This window comes from Rhinoderma darwinii, chromosome 2 (genome assembly GCF_050947455.1).
Source record: "Rhinoderma darwinii isolate aRhiDar2 chromosome 2, aRhiDar2.hap1, whole genome shotgun sequence".
Taxonomy (NCBI): domain Eukaryota; kingdom Metazoa; phylum Chordata; class Amphibia; order Anura; family Rhinodermatidae; genus Rhinoderma; species Rhinoderma darwinii.
Window position 1 is genome coordinate 420,720,325 of NC_134688.1, and position 7,000 is coordinate 420,727,324.

Below are 7,000 nucleotides of genomic sequence, written 5' to 3' on the forward strand. Positions count from 1 at the left end.
ATTATGCAGATCAGTTGCTGAGCTTTATGGACCCCTGGGGAGTCAGTAGACTTCTTCGGAATGGAGATGTGTAGGACATGGCTGGATATTCAAATGTACGGAACAAGGCCTAGACTGCAGGAACCTATCCGATTTCTATAACAATTACATATTTCTAAATGGAGACCATTGAGCCCTTGACCCCATTTTGGATCAAGTGATGACAGCACAAAAAAAAAAGCTTTAATTCCCACTGGCTATATCTTTTGCTGACAGGTCCACGTCCACCTAACCCATAAGCAGAAGCTATTGAAACCTGACGACACCATCATCTAGAAGGGCCAGTCATCAGCTTACCGCACCTTTTAGGAATGCTATGTAGCCCAGGGTGTGATAGGATTACAGTGTTCATGTTACATGCAATTCTGACTAACCATCTTCAAGGTGGTCAATTAAAAATGGTGGGTGAGAACTCTCTAGAGCTCTGTAGAGCTCCATATAGCCATTTTTACGTAAGAGCTGTAACCCGCATCTATCAGACATTTATGGAATATTCTCTTTTAATGGCGGAACTGTGGTTACCAGAATGTCATATCAAGGATCGTATGCCCGTATATTTATTTATGTCTTGAGGAAAGTAAAGATGAGTAATTATGTGTGAGGTTTTATCTTCTACCAACATATAAAAATGATATATTTTGTGACTGTGCCTTTTGCATGGGAAAAAATAAAGACATATCCTTGGACACATTATTATTACTGGGTGTGACAAGAAACTTTACTGTTTGCTCTATTATGAATCAGCAACACAAAAATTCATTATGTGCAATGAAATATCCTAACACGTGACAATGTATGCAATTAAAGATAAAATACAGAATGTTGACTATATTGTATTGCTATACTGTGTGCATTGCTCATTGCTGGCTGCTACAAGAAATGCGCTTGAAATATTGTAAAGTCCACAAGTTGCCTCCACTCTAAGACCTCATTCAGACAGGTGTATTGTACCCGTAGTTAACTGTTTGTATTCTGGATGTAACACCCGAACTTACAGTTCTACTCAACTGTTCAGTGAACCTTGGGGGGAGCGGAATATGGACTGTTAGTTATGGGTACAATATGTCCGAAAAATTTAGGTCTTAGGCTCACCCGCTTATATGGTTCTTAAACTGGCTTAAGGCATACTTTTAAAGAAAATATTATAGAGCTATTTATAAGCAACAGGCCCCCAAATTACTAATAACCAGTGTTATTACCAATAGTAACATTAATACCAAAATAAAGTGCCTCAATAGAATAATTTGGTCAAACACCAAAGTTATAGTTTAAAATCAGCAGAAAATCAGTGTTAAATGACCCAAACATTTTCAAAATAAAATAGTTTTTATTGAGACATGATAAAAATACAAAATACAATAATAGCATCAAAAATTGATTAAAATATAAGTCCTCACAGTAAGGCCTCATGCACACGACCGTATTTTTTCCCACCCGTAAATACTGGCGTAAATACGGGTCCGGTGTCACACGTATTCGACCCGTTTTGCACCAGTATTTACGGACCCGTGCCCATAAATATGGGTCCGGTGTCACCCGTATTCCACCCGTATGTACAGGCACGTTTTTGGCGACAAAATAGCACTGCACTAATCGGCAGCCCCTTCTCTCTATAACTTTTAATTATACAAAGAACTACATTCATTTGCTGACACCAGAAAACCTTTTTATGCATGCCGCATAGGCTATGTTCACATCTGCGTTGTGCAGTTCCGTTGTTCTGCTCCGCCGGTTGCCGATGGAACCCATTAAATTGCTTTCCGTCAGGGTGTCCGTGGTTTTACCAGACTCCGGTAAACCCTGGCGGATCTGCGACGGAGGCCTCTAACGGAGCCTCCGACGCAGATGTTAACAGTGCCTTACCTGTGAACTATCTAGAATGCAGAAATGTGTCATTCATATGTGTTCAAATGTATCTGGTAAACTCTTCATACAGCATGTAGCAAAACAACATATTACATGATGAGCGCTGTTCATACTTACCATGAATTGAAAAGCACAGATTAAAATGAAAGTCTTATACTAGATATATTCCTGGTCTCTGTAATGGTATTATTGGTAATACATGTCTCACTATTAGTACTACTGCAATTCCAAAGCTGAGCTTTTAATAGCTTCCAGGCGCCTACAGTATATATTTACCAAGATGCGTTAATTGTATTTATTTACATCAACCCATGTTTCAGTTCATAAAGTAGATCTCTAGTCCAGGCCCACATTGCTCACGATCACTTACCCCAGCGTACACATGGCCGATACCCGACAATGTTCTTGGTCTCACTGGTGGTTTAGTTGCTTGTACTATGCTGTAATGGACAACAGTTCCCTATGCCTTGACTTCATCCTAAACTTGTGCTTATAGGCAGCAGCCACTCTAAAGAACTGCAGTGTAAAGCATGGGGACAAAGCAGCAGCAACCTCTTAGGCCCCATGCACACGACCGTGCCCGCAATCACGGCCGGCCGCCGACTGCCACCCGCATTTTCAGGCCGTGCTCCAGTACAAAGTATGAGAGCACGGCCCGCAAAATGCAAAAGAACGGACATGTTCCATAATTTTCGGAACATTTCTACGGCACGGACACCCACCTGTAGCGCTACGGAAAGGTGTCCGCGTTCAATGAAAGTGAATGGGTCCATTTTTGCGGACCGCAATTGTGGTCCGCAAAAACTGAGGTTTTTTACGGTCGTGTGCATGGGGCCTTAGGCCCCATGCACACGAACGTGCTTTTGCGGCCACAATTCCCCCGAAAATCCACGGGAGAATTGCGGCCCCATTCATTTCTATGGGGCCATGCACACGACCGTAGTTTTTAGACATGTCTTATTATGGCCGTCTTCTGCGGTCCGGGCTCATTGAAAATAATGGCCGCGGCCATGTTAATTGCCCGCCATTCGCGGGCGGCTTGCGGCTGACAGTCCGCTGCTGGCCGACCCGAAAATCACGGCCGTGCACATGGCTACGGTCATGTGCATGAGGCCTTAGCGGTTTGCTTTTGCCATCGTCTTGATCAGCAATGTATAATAATGGGTTGAAGTAGACGGATATGTCGTTTTTCTCAATCTTGCTATATAATTAAGTGCATGCTCCTCTCAGCAGGTCATACAAAGTTGTGTTTTTTTTATTATACATTCCATTAACTCAACTATTGATTATCCCGAACCGTGCTCGGGCCAGGAAAAAGAGACTTTGCGGTCTTCCTGATGACAGCTCGGACAGTGCTGAATACCAGGAGAGCTGCTTAACAGCAAGAAGCATATTCTCCCTACACCCTCCTTCCACACACTGATGGAAGGGAAAAGCAACTGAAATAAAGTAAAAGAAAGCCTGGCAAAATTTTCCTAGCTGGCGTAGATGTCACTCTGTGGGGCGTAGCAAGGTAGAGGCTCGTGCCGGGCACCGTACCCTGTCCCCCAGGGCAGACAACTCCCCACACAGACAATGAAAAAATAAATGATTAATGCTCACCTCTCCCCTTCGGTTTGCCTCAGGCAAACTGACACCGGCTAGAATCAGGACATTGTAGGTGATGCAGCACTGACGAAGTTGAGTGCTGGGCCGCATATAAGGCCCTGCTCGGCGTCAGGACCTTGTATAAGCCGCCGCATGCTATGGGAGCATGACCTGGAGAGGCTACCCGTAGCGGTGTAGAAGTGATTTCAAAGGGGGTAAAGTGGAAAGTGGAAAAAAAAATGGAAAGAAAACAAAACGCCAATAAAATGTAAAATAAACATTTTTGTAAAAAAAATAATTATATTTATTGTCTTCGGATTTGCCACAGATTTTCAATGCAGATTTTACACATCAAATAGGTAACAAAATCTATGACAAATCCGTGACGTGTAAACTCAGCCTAACTGAACTTTCTATTTATTTTACATTGTCCTTTTCTGCCACCTAGTGGTCACATTTATAAGATTCATGTTAACATAAGCCTATACATAAACCTTGTTTGGGTGGTAGTTTGAGACACTTCATGAAATAACACAATAAAAACAGGAGGCCCTGCTGCAAAGAAGATAGGTGTTGACATTTACTATAGTCATTTATATTATATACTTCTATTTTATATTTTTTTTACTATTGGGTAAATATTATTTATTGTATATTAAAGCACCGTATGATGATCTTAGACCCTGTGCACATGACATTTATGCTATACGTTTAGCGTGTACGTCAGGAAAGCTACCAGCGTACGTGCTTAACGAGTCCATAGTGCTCCATTAGCCCGACAGAGGCCAAAAGAGTGTCCTTTTGGGCTCTGTCGGGCTGGTATATGTCAGTATACATTTTCCATCCCGTTAAGGTTTTGTTTTTTTTAACATGTGAGCCGCGATTGACCGATGCAGCTGTATGGCATCCCTCACAGGCTTCTATTAAACATATGCATCGGGAAGCTCCAGTGACGTAACTGTCTTTATATGGGCAGTTATCACTGGAGCTTCCGATTGCCGTAAAGGCTACCCTAGAGAAGCTCCAGTGACGTAATTCATGGGGCCAAGATGGCAGCAGGGGATTTTAAAATGTTTCTGAATTTAATATTTTTCAATAGTCTTCTTTTAAAATGTCCTACCATTTTATAGAGAGTCTGTGTAAGGCCCTGTTCACACGATGTTCTTGCCCTACGTTTAGTTTGTATGCTAGTAGAGATACCGATGTACAAACTGAATGTGTCTACAGGGCTGCATTAGACCGACAGAGGTCAAAGGCGTGTCCTGTGGCTGGTATACGTCAGAATAGCTTTATTTGAGGTATGGAATAGTATAGTAGTCTATGCTACTCCACGGTATATTTTTTTCACATGGGTGACTTGTCCCTGTATGGCATACGTCCCAGATATCCATTAAACGTATAAGCCATGAGCTTTTTATTTATTTATTTTTTTACCATGTATACGTTAAACGGATGCCATTAGAGGCTATGGGTGACAGATGCCTGTGACTATGCGAACAGTGGCATCCGTCACCCATAGGATATTATAATGGATAAGTCATAAAAGGGTAATGGGAGTTCATGATGTAGGACGTCACAGCTGTCGTGGAAGTCAATGGCTCAAAATACATTAGACTGAAATTTAGACGAGTCCAATGGACTCTCAGGCCAGGCACTTTATCCAGCATCCTAATCAGGATATTTCATACCGATATATGTATCGAGAAAGGAGAAGAAAACACACGGACGCTGCTGATATGCTCAAAATACTCCTCTGGAGGTTTATTTCCAAACTCAAACCATAATACTATCATTCAGAAGGGGTGTAGGCTTGAGGTTAACCAATCAGAGACAATGTGACAATATTTGTTATTCAGCCAATAGCAGACCATAAGATACATCCCAGATACATCATTATAATTCTTCACACATCAGGTTTGCAGGTGCCTTATCTCTCTTGGGCAGAATGTTCCTGTAAGATGGGGGAGGCATTCCCACAAGCATATTTGCCACCCTCCCATCTCACTCTCTGTGCCTTCTCTGCAAGCTTCGTATGGGAGCCAAGGTCAAAGATACATACAAAATCAACATTACTGGCGTTAAAGGAACAATGTCTTTCTTATTCACTACAAAATAACCAAGATGGGAACTCCAGACAAGATGGCTGTTGCACGAAACTAAATCATTTAAACATTATTATAATCACTTTCACATAATACATATCTTAGTAATTCGGCCTTCTGCTTGATAATTCATAATGTAATTTCATACAGAGAATATAAGCAAATAAACCATCCTTCACACAGCCTACATCTAACATTTAGGGTATGTTCACACGGCTTATTTTCGTCCGTTTTTCGGGCTGTAAACGGACGAAAAATCGGAAGCAGAACACCTCCAAACATCTGCCCATTGATTTCAATGGGAAAAACGGCGTTCCGTTGGGGCGTTCTTTTAAACAGCCGTTTTAAAAAACGACCACGTTAAATAACACCCGCGAAAAAGAAGTGCATGTCACTTCTTGAGCCATTTTTCATTGAAAAACAGCAGTAAAAAAAGCTGCGAAAAACACGAGTTTCACTAAAAAACGGCTGAAAATCAGGAGCTGTTTTCCCTTGAAAACCGCTCCGTATTTTCAGACGTTTTTTGCGAAGCGTGTGAACATGTCCTTAGAGCTTTTCCTGGTGTATACGTTAAACTCCGGCTAAAAACGAAAAACGGGACATGAATGGGGCCGAACTGCTTCACCTATCTGGTGTACTACAATTTCTGACATAATTCCGGCAGAACACTGCTCTTGTCGTAACCGATTCATCTGCTTTCTCTTCTCTCAGTGTGCAATCATTTTCAGGTCAATATATTGCATCAGTATTTACACGGCAAAACCAAGATTCTAACCTATTCAGAGAAAGTATAATGGAGACATTTGCACCTCTTCCGTGTTTTAGGACCACTCCTGGTTTTGGCTTAAGATTACCGTTGTAAAATACTGACCAGCATACTGCCATGTGAAAGAGGCCTTAGGCCCTGTTCACACTGAGTTTTTGCATGCAGAAAAATCTGCCTCAAAATTCGGTCTGGAATTTTGAGGCAGATTTTGACCTGCCTGCACTCTATTTGCTGCGTTTTTCGGCCACGGCCATTGAGCGCTGCGGGCAAAAAACACAGCGAAAAAATAATTTCTGTTGTCAATGGGAGGGCAGAGACGGAAACGCCCGAAGAAAGGGCATGTTGCTTCTTTTTCCAGCGAGCGTTTATTTCCGCTCGTGGGGAAAAAAAATGCCTCCGCTTCCCATTAAAATCAACGGGAGGTGATGTCGGCCGTTTTTTGTTGCGGTTTCCGAGGCAAAAAACCCGTTGGGCAGGAAAGCAGTGCTGCTGCTTGGACTATAGGAAAGGGAATTTACGGTGAGTATTCCCTTGTTTGTACTCCCCAAATCAACCTCTTCCCTAACCCAACCGTCCTTATTTTTTGTACCCTACTCCCTCCCATTTTTCCCTCTAAAAATCGACAAATAAAAATTTACAA